The 20,262-nt window shown below is 41.8% G+C and overlaps 1 protein-coding gene across 1 annotated transcript in view; it reads right to left on the bottom strand.

The window, feature by feature from the left end:
- Positions 1–16,470, bottom strand: part of LARS2 (leucyl-tRNA synthetase 2, mitochondrial) — a 270,655-nt gene extending 254,185 nt beyond the window's left edge. Inside the window, exon 1 of the mRNA XM_063452103.1 lies at positions 16,404–16,470. The gene's annotated coding sequence lies outside the window, so the exon portion shown is untranslated. The remainder of the gene's footprint in view (positions 1–16,403) is intronic.
- Positions 16,471–20,262: the final 3,792 nt, after the last annotated feature.

Below are 20,262 nucleotides of genomic sequence, written 5' to 3'. Positions count from 1 at the left end.
TCTGACAGGGAAGGACCTAGCGAGATGGAGACCGGACCTGACCCAGTCAGAGGAATGAGATCCCATACCACAGGTCGCACAGACTGAGCCCCATGTGGGAGTTGCCACAGTTTCGATTTCCCCATCCGGCTTGGTATCTCCCTAGGGCGGGTGGATTCTTGGAGACCCCCCTACCCCTTCGCTCACAGATGCTGACAAGAAACAGGTACGGGCAGTGGTGTATCCTGGTTTTGTGCTGCCCTAGGCAGGACAAAACTCAGGCGCCCTCCCCTCGCCCTGTCAATGGAACCCCTTCTCGAAGCAATATGACACAACGGGGACATCAGGGGCTTCACCACAAATGGAACAACGCCTAAAACAGCGGCGTACGCAGATGACTTGCTGTTCTTTGTCAAGAAAACCAGAATCTCTGTGTCATGTCTGATGCAAGATTTTACAACTTATGATCGACTCTCGGGCCAAACTGAACCTGTAAAAATGTGAGGTCCTAAACCTTATGGTACCCAGAAGAGAGTACAACTCCCTACGCGCACAGTACTGGATCCACTGGTTTGAAGATAAAATACCTCGGACTCTGGCTCACATTTGACCCACACAACCTGAATCAAACCAACTTTATACCACTCCTGACTAAAATACTGCAGGAACTCCGCACCTGGAACTACCAACATATCTCGTGGATAGGGGGAATAGCCGTCATAAAAATGAACATCCTACCCAGACTCCTATCTCTTTCAAACACTGCCGATGTCCCTTCCCACGACATTCTTATCAACTCTGAGATCCGCAATCATAAACTATATGTGGAATGGTAGTCGTCCGCGACTCGCACGAAATTCTCTGCCTGCCACGACACTGGGGGAGTCTCACTCTCCCAGACATACGGAAATACCACCACGCTTCTACACTACAGCGCATTCTTGATCAATGGATCAAACTAGATGAGGCTACTAGAGACACACACACACCTGTTTGCAGATGTGTGGTTAGCTCGGACGCGCGCGCCGGTTGGCCAGGACCAGACATCCCATGCAGCCCATATCTTAAAAGCATGGACCAACACACAAAAGGCAACACACTTCTCTCCAAACCTTAGCTTAATGACACCACTGACCAACAACCGCTTGATCGGCGGCGGATTGACATCTAAAGCTTGGGGCTTTCTCTGCGACCAGGAATTCATCACCATACTCAAAGTTCTGGGTGAAAAGGGGGTGAAACCACTATCAGCTCTAATTAATGATCAACCCCCATCACAACTGCACTCATTCCGATACACGCAACTACAGTACTTCTACAACTCACTCAAAGACAAACCATCCAGACAAACCATCCATCCACAGAGCCCCCACACAATTTAAAACCCTATGCCTGAACAAAACGAAATTCGATAAGGCAATCTCGTTCCTCTACCAATATTCCATTTTGGGGGAACCACCCAAAAAGACACACCTTCAAAAGGCAGTGGGAGCACATCACAGGAACCGCATTCACTCAGACACAGTGGGAAAAGATACTCATCCTACACCATAAATCTTCAGTAAGTTCCCGGTACCAAGAAGTCAACTATAAGCTCTTGTCGCAATGGTATAACCCAGCGCTCCTACACCAGATCTTCCCGACTATCCCAGCAACATGCTGGAGGTGCCACATATCGTGGGAATGCCCTGACATAACACCATCCTGGGATGTGATAAACTCCAAAATTACGGAAATCTTAGGCAACATCACCTTTGACAATGGAACAACTCCAGTTACATTCTATGCCGGAACCGATTTTAAAATACAAAAAAATATATTCTGAGACACATGATCGACGCAACAAAGGCACAAGTGCCAACAATGTAAAAAGGGTCACAAACCCCGAAACTTGAGCAATGGCACGAACGGATGGAGAAGATTTACTCAGCAGAGGCTATCAGAGCATTGATGATGGGACGAAGCGACAAACATGTTGAGTTGTGAAGACAGTGGATAGAGTACATTGCAAAAAGGGGCATGTAATCGGGGGACACACCCGGGAACGGGGATGGGGGGAGGAGGTCCCCGGCACTCGGACTTACAAAACTGAATTTCCCCTCAACAGGACGGCTCTCCCATACACACTAGACTGCACCCTCTCACATACTGCAGACACACAGTGGAGGCCCAACCCCTTAGCAGAGACCACAATAGCGAGGACAGATGCGTAGACGCTATAGCCAATGGAACCAACAATAGGATTAGTCACACACCCATAGGCCGGTAGTTGAACCTGACAGTGCACACATACGCTACTACTTTTGCATACTTAACCAGGAGACCTTATCCGGTCTTTCTACCGCTGCCCCAGGGGACTGATAGACCAACAAGGGTGGGGCTGTTGGTTGAACTGCAGGCCTGCGGATACGGGATGGGCAGGGGGGGTGACCCCCTGCAGATATGGAGGGGAAGCATGGGAAAGTGAGGAGGAGACTTGTAAGCTCGATTTCATACATAATTAATGAGACCGGCGTGTCCACGCCACAGTTTTTCTAACACAGTACCAAATGATTAATGTTAAAAAAAATATCCAATAAAAGATTTAAAAAAAAAAAAGTCTGCAGCTGAAAACAAGTTATTTCATTAGTGCTTTTCACCTTTTATTTTTAATTATTTACATATAATTTTATTTAACCCCTTCAGGACCGGCCTGTTTTTGCGATGTTTGTACGTTAAGGACCAGAGCAGTTTTAACACTTTTGTGGTGTTTGTGTTTAGCTGTCATTTTCCGCTCTCTCATTTACGGTTCCCATACAAGTTATATATTGTTTTTTTCACGACAAGAAGGGCTTTCTTTACATACCAGTATTTATATTATGTCATATATTGTATTTAAAAAAAATAATAAAATATGGTGAAAAATAAAAAAAAAACATGTTTTTGGACTTTTACTTGAAAAATCTTTTACTTATCTACAAAAGCTAATGAAAAAAACTGCTAAATAGATTAAAAATTTTGTCCCGAGTTTAAAAACACCCAGTGTTTACATGCTTTATTGCTTTTTTTGCAAGTTATAGGCCTATAAATACAAGTAGGAAATTGCTGTTTCAATATATATATATTTTAAATGTATCAATAGTGACATTGTTACACCGTTATCTGTCATAAATCCCCGAAACACACCTAACATGTACATATTTTTTAAAGTAGACAACCCAGGGTATTTAAAATGGGGTATGTCCAGTCTTTTTTAGTAGCCACCTAGTCACAAACACTGGCCAAAGTTAGCATTTATATTTGTTTGTGTGTTAAAAATGCAAAAAACGCTAACTTTGGCCGGTGTTTGTGACTAAGTGGCTACTAAAAAAGGCTGAACATACCCCATTTGCAATACCTTGGGTTGTCTTCTTTTGCAAATGGTATGCCATCATGGGGCTAATTCTCATTCCTTGGCTACCATACGCTCTCAAAGGCAACCTAACCAATCTGACAAATTTCAATAAAAAAAAAAAAAGTAAAATCAAGCCTTATATTTGACCCTGTAACTTTCACAAACACTATAAAACCTCTACATGTGGGGTACTGTTATACTCAGGAGACTTCGCTGAACACAAATATTAGTGTATAAGAACAGTAAAATATATCACAGCAATAATATCCTCAGTGAAAGAGCTGTTTGTGTGTGAAAAATGCAAAAAACTTCACTTTCACTGACAATATCATCGCTGTGATATGTTTTACTGTTTTGAAACACTAATATTTGTGTTCAGCGAAGTCTCCCGAGTAAAACAGTACCCCCATGTACAGGATTTAGGGTGTCATAGAAAGTTACAGGGTTAAGCACAGTGCTAGCAAATTAAATTATCTGGACTTTTGGCCTGGGTTGGCAGGCAGGTCCCTCAAATTGCAATCATTAAAATTACTTAATTAGGTAAAAATATTACATAAATATGCACGTAGAATTTTAATATATATACATATTTATATATTTGACGTCTACGTGTATATTTATGAAATTATTAATGTAATTTTGTATGTGGACATATGTATATTTCGTATTATTTTTATTTATTTATACATAGATATATATATCATTACATTCTAAGTGTATTTTGATATAAATATATATATCAATATCAAATACTGTTAGAATAAAATTGAATATATATATATAATTTTTTTTTAATTATTAAAAAAATTTATTTTTTTGTTATTTATTTTTATTAACATATTATTTGTATTTTATAATAATATATATATACCATATATATATATAGTTATTATATATATTGCATATATTCGTGTGTAATTTAAATATAAGTGTATTTTTATATTAATATACGTATATATAAATATAAAAATACACTTAGTGGGACATTATATATATTATATATATACATATATTATATATAGGTATATATAGATATAATACATGTATATATATCATATATATATATATACACATATTTTTATTTTTTTTTACACTGATTTCTTTTTTTTTACACTTTATTTTATGATTTTTTACTTGCAGGGAGACTGCCTGTCAGCACAGACAGTCCCCCTGCAGGCAGATACAAAGACCCCTATTGCGGTCATGTGATCGAGTGATCACATGGCCGTGGGGTCCTGATCTGCCGAGGGGGGACTGCCCGGGCAGACAGGCAGTCCCCCTGGACCGGGAGGAGAGCTGATCGCCGCCGTGGGACCGACGGCGATCAGGTAAGTTGCCCAAAACCGTTATGACGGTTCAGGACCGTCAGCGGTCCAAACGCACGTTTTACCGCTGACGGTCCTGAACCGTCAGCGGTCCTTAAGGGGTTAAATATAAATTTATATACAAATGTATTTTTTTCTGCGTACTATCTGTAGAAATCTGTGATATACCAAAAATGATTTTTTTTTAACAAAACAGCATCATTTGCAGTCAAGTAGTGAAATCTGTAGTAAAGTGTTCTCTTTACTCCAAGACTGAGCCAAAATCCTGCTTACGTTCATTCCTTTCTAGGAGCTTCATTAAAAAGTCAGGTAGTGAGACCTGTTTAAAAGTGTTCTAATCTTTTTGCTCCAAGACTGATTCAAAATCCTGCTTACATTAAGTTCTTTCTAACAGCATTATAAAAAAAACAGCATCTATTGCAGTCGGGTAGTGAGATCTGTATTTTTTCAGGTTAGAGAAGTGTTTTTTTTTTTTTTTAGCAACCAACAACCATGAATTTGGACATCTAGTTAAAACAAGGAACTATCGAGAGAAAAATTATTACTACTTCTAACTGTTCGACACTTATAGATATGGAGAAAGACAATACAACAAGAAATCAAGAAAACAGGTCCAAAATAGCTGAATCTACTGTTCCTCAAATAGCAGAGACAAGTGACAAGTCAAAGAAACAAAGAAAAGCACACACTGCTACTCAATCTCCTTCTCAAACAAAGAAAAGAAAATATGATGGCAGCTCCTTAAAACTTGGATTAATAAGTGCCAGGAATAAAAATATTCCTCAAGCACAATGCTTACTTTACAGAAAAAGTAAAAGGTCTGCTAGGAAAAATGAGAATAATATGTTGGAAGAACTTTAAAAACTTTTAAGAAAATTAAAAGTCAGAATATTGGAACATATAAACCACATAAAGAAAACATCTCAAAAACCATATAGTTCCCATACATTGTAACCAAAGTCCAAAGGAAAGATTGGAAAGATTTCATTTTGCGGGACAAGAACAAGTAAAAATTTATTGGAGGGTGTAACGGAGCTCCCTGTAACCGACCAGTTACCTTCCTAGCTGCACTGGGTAGGGGAACCAGCACTGCTCGCTCTGGACGGCACTGCTCGCACTGGACGGCCCTCAGTTATGGAAGTTACAGTCAGTGGCGTACACACAAACCATGGGGCCCCGGTGCGAAAATGATGCGTGGCCCCCCCTCCTCATTCCCCCTCGACAGACACACACACACACACACACACACAAGTTTATCTTAAAATAAAAAAAAAAAAACAGGACATACTTGAAAAGGAGAGAAATCTCAATGTATCTTTCCTGGTAAAATATTTTATAAATAAATAAGACACACATACACATACATACAGACAGGCACACATATATACATATAGACAGGCACACACAGACATACATACAGACAGGCACGCATATAGACACACACACACATACATACAGACACACACACATACAGACAGGCACACATACATATAGACAGGCACACATACATATAGACAGGCACACATACAAACATACAGACAACCAGCCACCACATACATACACATGAACACACACAAGCAGCCGAACATATACACCATAAACGCTGCGACCTCAAACCGCGCTACTTGAAACCAGACCCACTACAACCACACTGACAGATACAACATAGAGCCGACGGTCACTGATACCAGCCAAGAACTGACCGGAGATGTGATGTCACGCAAACAGGGCACCACGCACACCCACAGTCCAAACTCAGACCTATATGATCCATCCTGTCAGTGGATCAGATATGCAGCACTACCGCGTACAAGGACATAACCCACGTAGTTCTGATTCATGTGCCTGTTTAATGTAGACCATTTGCTTCTTATTTTACACAGTTTCTAGGCAAGCAGCTAGGATACAGATGTTACATACAAGATGTCAATTACAGTATAATTACATGCACCTCTCAACTATGTTCACCTTTTTCAGGTAGAAATGTCAGACTATAACATAACCATCAATCTCCAATATATTGGTATGTCTGTACCTTTAATTTCAAGCTTTACAAATAACAAACGATGCACCTTTTGTTTTCTTAGAACTGCCAAGGTAACCGAGAAAATGCATGCAATTGAGTTTTTGGTTTATAAAGGATAACAGGCTAATGTGCCAAGCAAACCACAGTTATGTATGCCTTGACCTTCATAGTGCCCGAGTGGGGGCTGCAATGTCGCCACTGGCACTGACAAGGTTAACACACATTAAGGCTCTAAGCACGGTATTACTAAATATACCCTTGAAGTGCCATTTTTGGTGCATAGGTTAGATTGCTCCTTTGGTAGTGTTATTTAAGGGGATGCAAATCAAGGCTTACCTTTATTTAATTCCTTTTCTCGTTTTTGATTACTGAGTTTTTAATGAGGCTTAGCCAGAGTAGAACTAATTAAATTAACTGGATATATAGCTAATAGTGTAGTTCAACGCTTACCCTAGATGGTGCTTCTGTCTTTTACCTATTTAATAGCATGATCAATACTTAGATAATTGCATACTCACGCCTCAACCAGAAATTACATTTGCTTCTCACAACTACACACCAAAGTGTAGACTCAGTTGATTAATTGCGCAATACGTCGGACCATACAGCATTTAGATTAACAGTAAAAAGGGGGGGGGGGGAAATGTTCTTACTTATATGTAAATTTCTCCTTTACTCGCTCCTTTTATTACGTTAGCCTAAATACTAGATGCTTGAAAACCTATACTGTGGGAATACAACTTACATTCTTTAATGTTTGCATTGATCTTATAAGGAAAATTGATTGCATAGAGTACACAATCAACTCACGAAGCGATAATCCAATTTAATTGCATAGATCAGTTGACAATATGAACCAATATGTTCAGCTATACAGGCAAATGACAAATCTGCTTCTGCGTAAGCGACAAAATGTTTACACCTTTATTTACTAATGCTTATGCCCCTGCGCGGGCAACTACATGCTTTATTACAAATCAGTTTGATATATGCGTTTATATTGTGAAAACAATAAAAATATTCAAAACATACAGACAGACACACATACAAGACGCACATACATACATACAAACAGACAAGCACACACACACACACAAGACACACATACATAAAAAAACAGACAGGCACACATACACAGGCAGACACATACAGACAGACACACACACTCACACATACATACACAGACAGGCACACACATACATACATACAGACAGGCACACACATACATACATACAAACAGGCAGACAGACACACACACACAAAATGTTTAAGTCACCCTCCTGTTTCCTACCTTTAAGGAAGTGGCTTTCCCTGGGGTCCAGTGGCGGCTCAGGTGGATGGGAGTCAGAGTTCCCCTCTGCATCCTACCGCACGACTCTCAGTGTTAGCTGGGAGGAGTGACGTGCGGTCACTTCCTCACAGCTTGTGATGTCATCACAGGGGGCCCGGTCGTCCTGTTAAAGCGCCCAGCGCTGACCGGGCCCCCTTGCAATCCACATCCATCGGGTGGCCCTGACAGCATGGGCCACCCAATGGACCCCTGGGTCGGCGGCCCCTGGGATGACAGCGGCACTTCCTATAGACTGTAAGTTCGTTTGAGCAGGGTCCTTTTCAACCTATCGTTCCTGTAAGTTTTCTTGTATTTGTCCTATTGATAGTTAAATCCCCCCCTCTCATAATATTGTCAAGCACTGCGGAATTTGTTGGCACTATATAAATAACATAATAACAGACAGCTTATATATGCATTTTTTATATTAAGATTTTTTCGTATATATGATTTATTTACATATATAATCATGTATAGATTTAGAATAACCAATTTTAAAGATTAAATATTTTTTTTAATTTAGTTGATATTTCTCTTGTCCCAGCACATTTTATATGGATGTGGATTTAAATATCTATATGTGTATAAAGAATTGTGTATATTTTTAACGTATACTTTTAATGTTTTTTTTATGTCAAATAAATAAATAGGATTTTATGTAATATATTCATCAAATCCCTACCATCTCCCTACTTTTCTCCCTATCTTTCACAAACCTAGACTAAGAACTGAACGCATGCGTTTCAATACGGATCCAGGGATAGAACGTATGCTGCAATATGGTCCCCAAGTGGAAAGCAAGGCGTCACCACGCATGGAGCGTGATTACACCACCAGGGATGGATTCGGATACAGGAATCCTTCACATAGATGGGAGCGTTGAACACATGCCTGGCACGCATGACGTCATCGCGTCTGGAGCGCGTTGACATCAGCCAGAAATGAAACCAGGAAATCATATACGGATTACAAGCAACACCTGGAGAGACGAAGGCACCAATAGAAACAAACTTCAAACAATTAAGGAGACTAAAAAAGGGGGAAGGATGGGAGAGTTTTTTTTACTGCACTTTATTTTGTTGGTTTGCACAGCTCCTTGTCCCTGAGGAACTTCCTTGCTGGGACGAAACGCGTAGAACTGGTGGACTGGTATTTTAACTACCACAATTGCAGTTTTCAATTGATATGTAAGTGATTACAAATCTTCTTTGCACTTTATTGGCATTTGCATTACATATTTTTGCACTTTATTTTTTCAACATCTATGGTCCAATAATACTGAAGTCAAGAGCAATTAGGAGACACACATTGATATCATCAACTATATGATAAAGGCTTGAATTTGACATCTAAAGTGTGAGTGGCCAATTATACCAAACTTTGATTTTAAATCAACACAGTTAAGCACTATGTTGTGCCTTTCTTCTCATTTTTCCTAGCAGAGCTACCCCTATTGTGTTTTTTGTATTTATATTTGAAGATTTTATTTATTTATAAAATGTTTTACCAGGAAAGATACATTGAGATTTTTCTTGTTTTCAAGTATGTCCTGGGTCCACGAAACATTGCATGGCATTGATAATATTTGACAATATTGACAATATTAATAGACAATATATACAAAATGTAACGTAGAACAGGTAGGAAATATATAATCAACCATGACAGGTGCATTCTGTTTTTTTTTTTGTCAATCTTTCTTTTATTAAAAGGCATATAAGACGGGGTACAGAAGAAAAACAGGGGGGAAGTACGAGAGATTTACAGCATTGGGTTGATACATCGTTTAGCAATGTTAAGGTACATTTCCAGAGAAGCGATGCCTCATTTTTAAAATGTTATGGTTTTTAAACTATATGTTGAAGATACAAGCTACAGATCATAAGGTCCTGTTAACTAAAGGCACATCAAGCAGAGAAACTGATTGTTAAACAAGCAGAGGTACCTACTGTGTATGTTAATAGGTTTAAACGATATGCTATACCAAAGGGATCTGTATATTAGCATGCTAGGTTTTGACAATATTCTACATATGTAGAAAAAGAGGGGCATACAGTCATGTGTAGCAACCTCCAGAGCTGTCTATGCACAGAGTAGGTTAAACATCAAGGTTCAGGATATACTAAAACAGTTGCTTAGCCTGATGTATATCTTGACTCATTAGTTTGAAAATACAAGCTATGGATCACATGATCCGGTTGGTAACATGCTTGCCAAGTAACGCAGCCAAAAAAAAAAAAATGACTGCATAGTTGTAAGCTTATACAGTTAAATGTATTACAGGCTGATTTAGCATGTCTGAGGTGGTAAGGCATGTTAGAGCATCAGGCTTGTGTCAGTAAACATACATGCCCGCTCAATTGCAGTAAGGCAAGTTGTCATGTTATAAGGCATATCAATGAACAGGCATTGCATAGTTACTTAAGTTGCGTTTCAGGCTATTTGCCACTATAGGACTCATAATGTGTGCTGTGGATTTTCGCAGGTATGTGAGTCTCTGGCAGGAGCTGGATTGAGTCATACAGCGTTAGTTCTGTGGTAGTGTCCATTTACAGTGTTCAGCAGCAGCGGCTCGATTCTCCTCAGGTGCCGGTCCAAGTGGAAGGCACATTCCCAGACCCCTTCTCGAGTCATGGCCAGTGTCTTCAGCCGATCCCCTCTCGTGGCAATGTAGTGGCTGGTACCTGGATGGACTTTGGAGTGCGGGTACGGTGCGAGGACAGTGAGGCTTCCCTTTGGCCCCGTGCCTTGTGTGGGGTCTGCATCCTGATGCCACAAACTCGGGTACTCATGGAGGCAGAGTTTTTCCCTGCTGGGGTGCCGTGACAAGCCCCGGTGGCCGATGCTGCGGAGTTGATCTCCTGACGACCCTCGGCCCGGGTGGACAGGCTGTGCGCTGTGCTGGTGCAGGATGGTGTGTAGTGCCCGGGACGGGCCTAATCCGTCTCTGCTTCTCCGACCCCTGTGTCATGCTTCCATATGTCCAGGAGGGCCTTGTGAGGAGTCGTTCCAGCTTATCCCAAAATTGCTGGAATATAAGGTCCAGGCTTGTGGGTTGCGGTTGCGAGGGTTTAGGTCCTGCGGACCGTGATGTTCCCGCCATGTGGCTGGGCCCGTAGTTCGTTTCAGCGGCGGGAGAGCGGCCGTCTCCCCCACCGCCGCCATGCATGTAGGCCTCAACCTCGGGCGGGTCGGAACCGGTGTGAAGATCCACCTGCTTGGTGTCTACACGTTGGTCTCGGTAGCCCCAGTCGCTTGGGAGTCACAAGAAGGTGGTTTACAGCCTCAGTTCGTCGATATTCGGCGGTATGTACGTTTAGGAGCTGGAGCAGCAGCGACATGCGACTTCTCCGCTCTGCAGTCAGGCCCCGCCCCCTGCATTCTGTTTTGAGGTATGTAGAGAGGGATCTCTTAAAGGACTTTAGGCTTGGGGAAGAATTGAAAGTGTGCGGGGAAACGATTCATAATTGCGGTGCTCTGTAGGATAAGGAGGATCGGGCTGCTTTCTTTTTGTATTGAGGTAGACTAAGTAAAGTGCTGGTACTGGATCAGAGGTTATAGGAGGTGGGAACAGCCGGGGAGAGCATTCTGCTCAGGTAGGATGGAGCTTTCCAGAAAAGCTCTTAAATACAAGGCTGGAAATATGAAGGGTGCGTCTGGATTCCAGTGACAGCCAGTTTAGTTCTTTTAGCATGTCACAATGGTGGGTCCTGTAATTACATTGTAGCACACATCGGCAGAATTAGTTATACAATGTAGTAAGTTTATTAAGGTGGGTTTGCGGTGCAGGTGCATATACTACATCCCCATAATCAATGATTGGTATCAGCATTTGCTGCACAATCTTTTCCTTTACTGTAAGGCTTAGGCAGGATTTGTTTCTGTACAGGGCACCTAGTTTTGGATAAAGTTTAGATGCTAATTTTTCTATGTGGATGCCAAAAGATAGATTGGGGGTCTAACAACATACCCAAGTATTTGAAAAAGAGTAGCCTGCGGTCAGTGTGCTATTTGATTTTGTTTTGATGGATAGATGGGAATTGTGTAACTTGTTTAATTTAGGTACTGTTCCCAAGATCATTGTGACAGTTTTGTAAGTTTTTAGGAAGAGTTTGTTTTTTGTGATCCACTTTTCTTCCTCTGTGAATTGGTCTTGGAGCACAGCCTCAAGCTGCGGTAGATTGGATTTGCTTGCATAGATTAATGTGTCATTGGCATACATGTGTACATTTGAGGATTTGCAGACATTAGGCAGATCATTTATAAATAATGTGAATAGTAGGGGGCTGGGAATAGAACCTGGGGAACACGATACGTGACTGAGAGATGGAGGGAGTCACTTTCAGAAATGGACACATATTGTGAGCGATCCGATCGATACATATGATCGAAACCAGGTTAGCGGACAATCACCAATACCTGAGTTTTTAAGTTTGTGCAGTAGAATGTCGTGGTCTACTGTGTCAAAGGCCTTTGCAAAACCAAGGAAAATAGCTCCAGTTAGGTCTCCTTGTTCCATGCCAGTTTGGATGCCATTGCAAACTTTTAAGTGGACAGTTCTAGTTGAGTGATTCGGGCGAAAACCCAATTGATCAGGGGTCAGATAGTTAGTTTGTTAGTAATAATCACATAATTGTGTATAGACAGATTTTTTGGACAATACTGGGAGCAATGATATTGGGCAATAGTTAGAATCCAAAGTAGCGTCACCACTTTTTATGGATAGGCACTACTCTTGCAGTCTTCCAAAGTTTGGGTATGTACCCAGACACCAAGGATTTGGTAATTAAGGTTGCGACGGGTTTAGCAATTGCCGGCGCACTAAATTTCAACAGCATTGCTAGGATTTGATCAGGTCCAGACTGGTTTTTCATTTTTAGGGTGTTTCTTAATGACAGTAATAGGTACAGGTCTAAAATGTAACTTGTCTATATTGGGTCTTTGAAAATTTAGTGGGGCCTGATCCACATTTGTAGTTTCAGAATTGAGGAAGCCTCCGGGGCAGAGTTCCTTTTTAAGGAAAGTTTGATTCCACCTTTTATTTAAACTGTTTAACTATTTAAGGGTTGTGATTGTCACATTGTATATTTCCACAATGCTTACTTTGCAAAAAAAAAAAATTGCCAAACAGTGTGTTAGTACTTGCTAAATTATGTCGTCATTTTGAGTAAAACCACACAGAGTACAAAGAAAATTGGCCTTTTTTAAGGAAAGACTAAAAGGTTTACGAGCAAAATATTTAAAATTAACAATGAAAAAGCCACTCATTAAAAGGTTTGTGCTACGGCGCAAAATAGTTTTGGGGGGTTCCATGATGATGGCATACTAAAATTTAATTGGGAATCCCTGGTCTATAGCCTGTCCTGGCAGCGAAAGGAATTTTTAACATTGCTGCTTTGTAACACCTTTAGATACAGTTACTCAGACGGCCACTAGAGAGTCCTGGGTCACTGCTACACAGTATGCACCACCCATATTCAGTGTCTCCAAGCTCTGCAAGGAGGCGCTGAATGTTCCTCATAGAGATTCATTAATTCAATGCATCTCTATGAGGAGATGCTGTAACGGATCCCTTCCGTTGACGGATGCTCCTAGCGCTTCCTGAGGACTCCCAGCACTGCAGATGACACCACAACCACCGCAGACTCCACAACCGCCGTAGCTTAACTGGAGTCTCGACGTCTTCTTTCCACCCTGTATGAACCTCCAGCATCCAGTACCGTGTGGGAAAGACCTCTCCTCCAGGAGAGCGTAACTGGAACAAACTCTCAAAAGAGTTAAGTGATTAGCTCAAGGGAATATGCAGAGCATAGTAATCCCCAGTGTGATATAGCAGTTCCCTCCAATAACGAGACAAGGCTACGTATTGAGGGTCAAGAAGATCTCTGATGTTTAATGGCAGGTACTCTGCTTTTATGCAGTGCTCCCCTGCAAGGGAGACGCCCACAGGCAATTAGGCATTAACCAATCACATATCGGTTACATCCCACATATTCCCTCCCCTCTGCTTGGGAGATAATTGAGTTTCTTACTGTATCTACTCAATTATCTCCAAGATAAAACTTAGACATTTTTATACATTTTTATAACTCCAAAACTATACATTCAATTTTGCTAAAAAAACACATAATAATCAGCATACTTTACTTACAAGCATATCCAAAATTCAGCTAATTCCATCCAGGGGTTAAAAAGAGTTAGCTGGAAGTCCTTTATGACCGACCGCAAGCACATTTTCATGCCCAAAACAGTTCCACAGATTCAGGCTGTGCGGTCGGTCTATTTCTGCCCTGAAAAGTTACAAAGTCCCGTCCGAAGGCGGCGTATGAATCGTCGAACTCACTTCGACTTTTGCCGAAGTGTCGAAGTAGAACCGGGGTTGCATTTCCATGGTGTTATATTGTCTACCAGAGGTCTATTTTACACCCAGAAATGACAAAGTCCCGTTCGAACGTGTGTTCGAATCTTCGAACGGGACTTAGTCTCCAGCCGCAGTGTCGAAGGGTAGGGGAAGGTACAGCTCACCGCGTTTTCGACTGGATTAAAATGGCCGCCGCCACGTGTTCGACTGTAATGGCGGCCACTTCGACGACTTCGGCACTACGACTGCATCCGAAGTGCCAGTTTAAAAGTTGTAATACTGCTCCACAGTATTTAAAGGGCCAGGAACAGCATACAAACATCCATTGTGCCCAAATACCTTTCTTACAGGGTTAATACAGCCCAGGGCCATAGTCGCAGGGCAGGAGGCAAGCAACCAGGCTTCTCCAGTTCACAGTGGCGAGGTTGGTTCCGTCACAGATGCGTATTGGCATATTTGCTGCACATGCACAAAATCCTCCCAATGCTTTCCTTAGGGAAAGCGTTGGCTTAGCTGAGATCATAAAGATTGATAATCTCAGCCATTGAGGTAGGACAAGCCGCCTCAAAACTGGCATAGTGTGGGAAAAAAAGGTGTGTAAAAACACCTTTCTCATGCGATCGGAGGGGGCAGGTACCTAAGCGCACACACACTCATGCTGACAGGCTCACATACACTCTGACAACAGGCTTAAACACACAAACTCTGACAGTCTTGCATGCACACACTCTGACAGGCTCACACACACTCACTCTGACAGGTTCACACACACACTCTGACAGTATCACACACTCATATTTTTGTTTTAATTGAAACCCACTCAGCTTCCCTACCTTTATGAGAGCTGAGTGGATCTTTCCCTGGGGTCTAGTGGGGCTGCTCTCGTCCAGCACGAGAGAGCAGTAATCTACTTGAAGCTCCTCTCTGCTCCCTCGCGCTCTCTGTTGTAATGCCGGGGCCGGAGTGACATATTTCGGCTCCCGACATCACTAAACAGCGCAAGGGAGCAGAGAGGAGATGCAGGAAGAGTACTGAGCGTAGGCAGCCAGCTCCATACTACCTCAGCCTCAAAGCTCCCTTTGAAGGCGACCACATTAACTAAAGAGCTGGCAAATACCAGGCGCCAAGGGAAATTTCTAGTCGCCATGTCGACCTGGCACCTAGGATTTGTCGAGCCCTGCTCTACTATATATGGGAATTTGGCAGTCTTGCTCTGGATTCACACCCTGTATTGCCGCATTTCAATAGTGCGGATTCCTTCTATCTTAAAACAAAACATTTTTGGGGTCAAGCCCAGGGTGTTTTTTGATTCGATGCTTTCTTATGGGGAAGGCCTAATGTCATCAACATGTCGTTGGAGGAGAAGAAGACCAATCCAGTACTGGGTGATCTCGTCGGAATCAGGTACGTGAAACAAAAGTTTGATTTAACCCCTTGATGGGTTGGGTGTGGGGGGGAATAGGGTGCAGGAGCAAAAGAATAATATATTTTTGGGAATACAGACAATTTTCAGACTTGTCCCTACAATGTCTGAGCAACATAGGGGTTCACAGTGTACACTAGTTAATAAAGGCACTTTAATGCCAGACATGAATGTGGACAAGACTTGATTTTCATGTACAAACGGAGCCTCATGTACGCATATATGGATATGTTCAATTTGATCTTTTAACCTCTTTGATGATGTAAACTGCATTGCAATTACAGCTTTTCTTGTGCAAAATAAAGTAATTTTTTTTTTTTTTTTAATTCTATGGAATTAAGATCAGTTGTAAATCGTTTAAGCTAAAACATATTCCTTCCAATTATCTTTCTCTCTATCAATACAAAAAAAAATATCTACAACATACATGTCACATGGACAGGGGGGTGCCAATCCAATGTTGATTGCATAATCCTTTCATTCACATCCATCTATCTCAGTTATGCGAATTGTCCCTCATGTGTCCTAGCAGGTCCCTACAAGGATGTCACACAGTATACTCTCCCCAGTTACCCACATGTCCTACCTCTCTCCTTAGGACTTGGAAGCATGCTGCTTCCGCTTCCGCTTTCAGGTCTTGCAAACAGATACAATAACAATATTTATTTAACAACATGAGCTTGTTTTCTTTTTTATTATTATTTTCATTATTATGGAAACAAATAAATGTAACCTATCCTCCTCGAAACTTAATTTATTAAGACGAAATTAAATGCTGATGAATATAGATTTGTGTCGGTCTTTGCTGCAAGCCGTGGAAGGAGTGTATTATTACCCTTGCAGGACCTGTCAGACTGTCATGGCCGCGCTAGCCATTCGATGTTAGAGACTGGTTGTTATGGTAACTGTGACAGCACGCCGCCTGGGGACTTGCTTTGTGCTCGGGCAGCACACTAAGCCTTTATTCGGTAATTGCCATTAAATACGAGCAGGCAACGAGCAGAGTCAATTACTAAACGTGCTGCTCTTGATAGCCAACTTTGCCATGGCCCCAAACTACCGTACTTATATTTTATATTCAGCGCAGCATAGACATAAACAAATCAGGACTAATCCTGGGCTAGAGATATGTATTTAAAACTACTTTGCATTGAAGAAACATATATTTTGATTTATGTTTCATATAGTACACAAAATAGGTTAATGGTATTATTTTGTAGTTAAAATCTAGCATTATTCTCAGGACGCTCAGATATTGCATATAGAGTATACAATTACATGTCATTACAACACAGAGTAGAACATTGCAACCCTGTATCAAACCAGGCATCGTTAGAGCGGATAATACTTTGAACTGTAATGCCCGTCACGTAGAGTTATTTACTAAAGTGTGATGTGAACTGTTATACAAATACTAAGTGTAGCTGGTGAAGTTTAGAAAAGATGGGGCACTAGAAGGCAGGGAGTCGCTAGAGGGGGTGGTCAGTCTGTGTGTGTTTATGTGTGTGGGGGGTTCAGTCTGTGTGTGTATGGGTCAGTGTGTGTGTGGGGGGGGGTCAGTCTGTATGAATGGCTCAGTGTGTGTGGGGGAGCAGTCTATATGTGTGTGTGTATGTGTATGGGTCAGTTTGTATGGGTCAGTTTGTATGGGTCAGTCTGTGTAAGTGCTTGAGCTCCAAGAGAGATAGCTCTCATTTCATAAATTCCCCTGTACCCGATGGATAGGTAGCCTTCTCAACCACCACAGATCTGATTGTGCCACCCCCTCCCTGCAATGTAAGATCAGGAAAATGGGAATATTATTATTTTAGCATTTCCCTATCCCACTCTCTACACCCCCTGAACACCGTACACCGCCCACCAATACAAGTACACCTTTGCATACACACACAGTGCACCCCTTACACACATCATCTCTTCACCCACATACATACTTCTTCCCCACATACCTTCACACACACACATATATACATGCTTCACCCCATTACACACAGAATCTCATATATATATATATATATATATATAGAACGCCAAATGATAGCTGCTCACCGGTCTTGTTTAAAATTCAAAAGTTTTATTTAATCATATTAAAAATCTGTGACCAACGTTTCAGTCCCCGCTCGGGACTTTCCTCAGGGTCAGACAATAAATGATAGGACAACACATATTGCTTGCAATGTATGTCAATATATAGCCATAACAATGATTGTAAGTGACTCACCCAGGTGCATGGTGTCCTCGGCGTTTCCGCCGTGTGTACTTCCGGGTATGCGCATTAGGTGTCAACTCAGCACTGCCCCCTTTCATCTACGTATCCGAAATTCTGTATTTCAAATAGGAAGTGGGCAGCATATTAACCGTGCGTATGGCCTCAGCTATGCTTCCGGGTGTGCGCGAGCACCTAACCCGTGACTCCACCTCCAGTATGGCACGTGACTGGTATCGTCACGTAACGCGTGCCGTGTCGGAAACGGCAAGCGGGGCGTTGCTAAGCAACGTAGTGCGCATATTACACCGGTTGTATATAAACAAACTCGTGTGTCAGTTATAAGGACGAATTCATGTGAATACGATGTGATGGAAGTGATGTAATATTTGATGTGACATGGTCAGCTAATGAAAACAATAAATATGTATCTAATAGAGACATGTAATATATTTAAGTCAAACTCTATGACACAAGGACTGCATCTCATAGGAGTGAAGCTGTATATGTTATTAAAGTGCTGAAGGAGATACTTTAGCAAGTAATTCGTTAAAGTGATGACGTGCAGTAATTAAAGTGCAAAGAATGGTGCTGGAAACCATGGAGTAATAATGGTGCAAAACTAGTGTGTAAAGAACATAACTCTTAACGTCATAGCCATAACATATCAATTATATCATAAAAATATATAAATACATGTCTACAACGCCCAAATAGGGGGTAATAGCCTGTATGTCTAAAATAATACTGGTACTGCACTAAGGGAGCTAAATAAATGAATAATAGGGAATGTTTTCATTCAAACCCCTAGGGGCCACCGTGTCTAACTGATGTATCCAATATGCTTCTTTCTGAATTAGCATTTTGCCTCTGTTGCCACCTCTCTTAGGAGGGGGGATGTGGTCAATACCCACAAATTTCAGGGAGGCTAAAGGATGTCCTTTGTCAAAGAAGTGCTTGGCGACTGGCTTATCACTGAGTCCATCCCTATAGGCTAGCCTGATACTGGAACGGTGACCCCTAATGCGTTCGCATAATTGCGTCTCCGTCTTACCCACGTAATAAAGCCCGCATGGGCATATAAGCTTATAGATGACGTGGGTGGTTCGACAAGTGATGGTGTGCTTGATGTCATATACTCTATTGGTGTGTGGATGATTGAATTTTTTTGATGGAATCATATGTCCACATGTCACACAACCAAGGCAACGAATGCATCCTCGTATGTTGCTCTTGGTTGTCTTGGAGTAACTGGCGATCGGATCCGTGTGCATCAATATGTCACGAAGATTTCTGTTGCGTTTATAGCAAATCATCGGAAGTTCTTTGAAAATCTTAGGAAGCTGATCATCAGTGGCCACCATCTTCCAATTTTCTTTAATCATTGTGGAAACCTGATGTGAAGAATTGTGGAACGTCATGGGGAACACCATCCTCTGTGTCGGTTGCACATTATCTTGATTCGTAGCTGTTTTGGCCTCAGTAAGGGCATCCTGGAGTACCCGGCTTTCATAGCCTCTATTTGCAAATTTCTGCGTCATAGTATCCAACTGTGCTGCCATCATATTCGGGTTTGAGTTGTTGCGGATCACCCGTTGGAACTGTGCTTTGGGTATCGATCTTTTAAGTGCAATGGGATGAGCGCTATGGGCATGCAGCAGGGTATTTCTATCGGTAGGTTTTGAGTATAAAGAATACTCAATAACATTCTGCCCCCAGGTTAACTCCAAATCAAGGTATTGTGCCTTTTCCGCACTTATGTTGGCCGTAAACCTAATAGGTGATGGTAGATGGTTCAATGTGAATATCATATGTTGTGCCTCTACTTGTGTCCCTCTCCAGATAATAAGCAGATCGTCGATGTAACGATAGTATCCGATGATGGAGTCCCCATATGGCTGTAGGATATGTTCTATTTCGTATGCATACATGTATGCATTAGCATACATTGGGGCTACTGAAGACCCCATGGATGTTCCCGCCACCTGGAGGTACCATTGTTCCTCAAATCTGAAGTAGTTGTGATGGAGAATGAGAGAAAGTAACTCCAAAACAAACTCTATAGGTGGGCCATTGTAAACTGGAGAGTTACATAGGACCTGTCGCATGGCCTCTATTCCTTCTGTGTGGGGTATGACCGTGTAGAGGCTGGACACGTCCATTGTAATGAATACCGGTGCAGTGTGGTGTAGTTCTAGGCCCTTGATTCTGTCCAAGAGTGTCCGTGTGTCTTTGACAC

This window comes from Pelobates fuscus, chromosome 4, assembly GCF_036172605.1.
Source record: "Pelobates fuscus isolate aPelFus1 chromosome 4, aPelFus1.pri, whole genome shotgun sequence".
Taxonomy (NCBI): Eukaryota; Metazoa; Chordata; class Amphibia; order Anura; family Pelobatidae; genus Pelobates; species Pelobates fuscus.
This window is presented reverse-complemented; position numbering and strand designations above follow the sequence as displayed.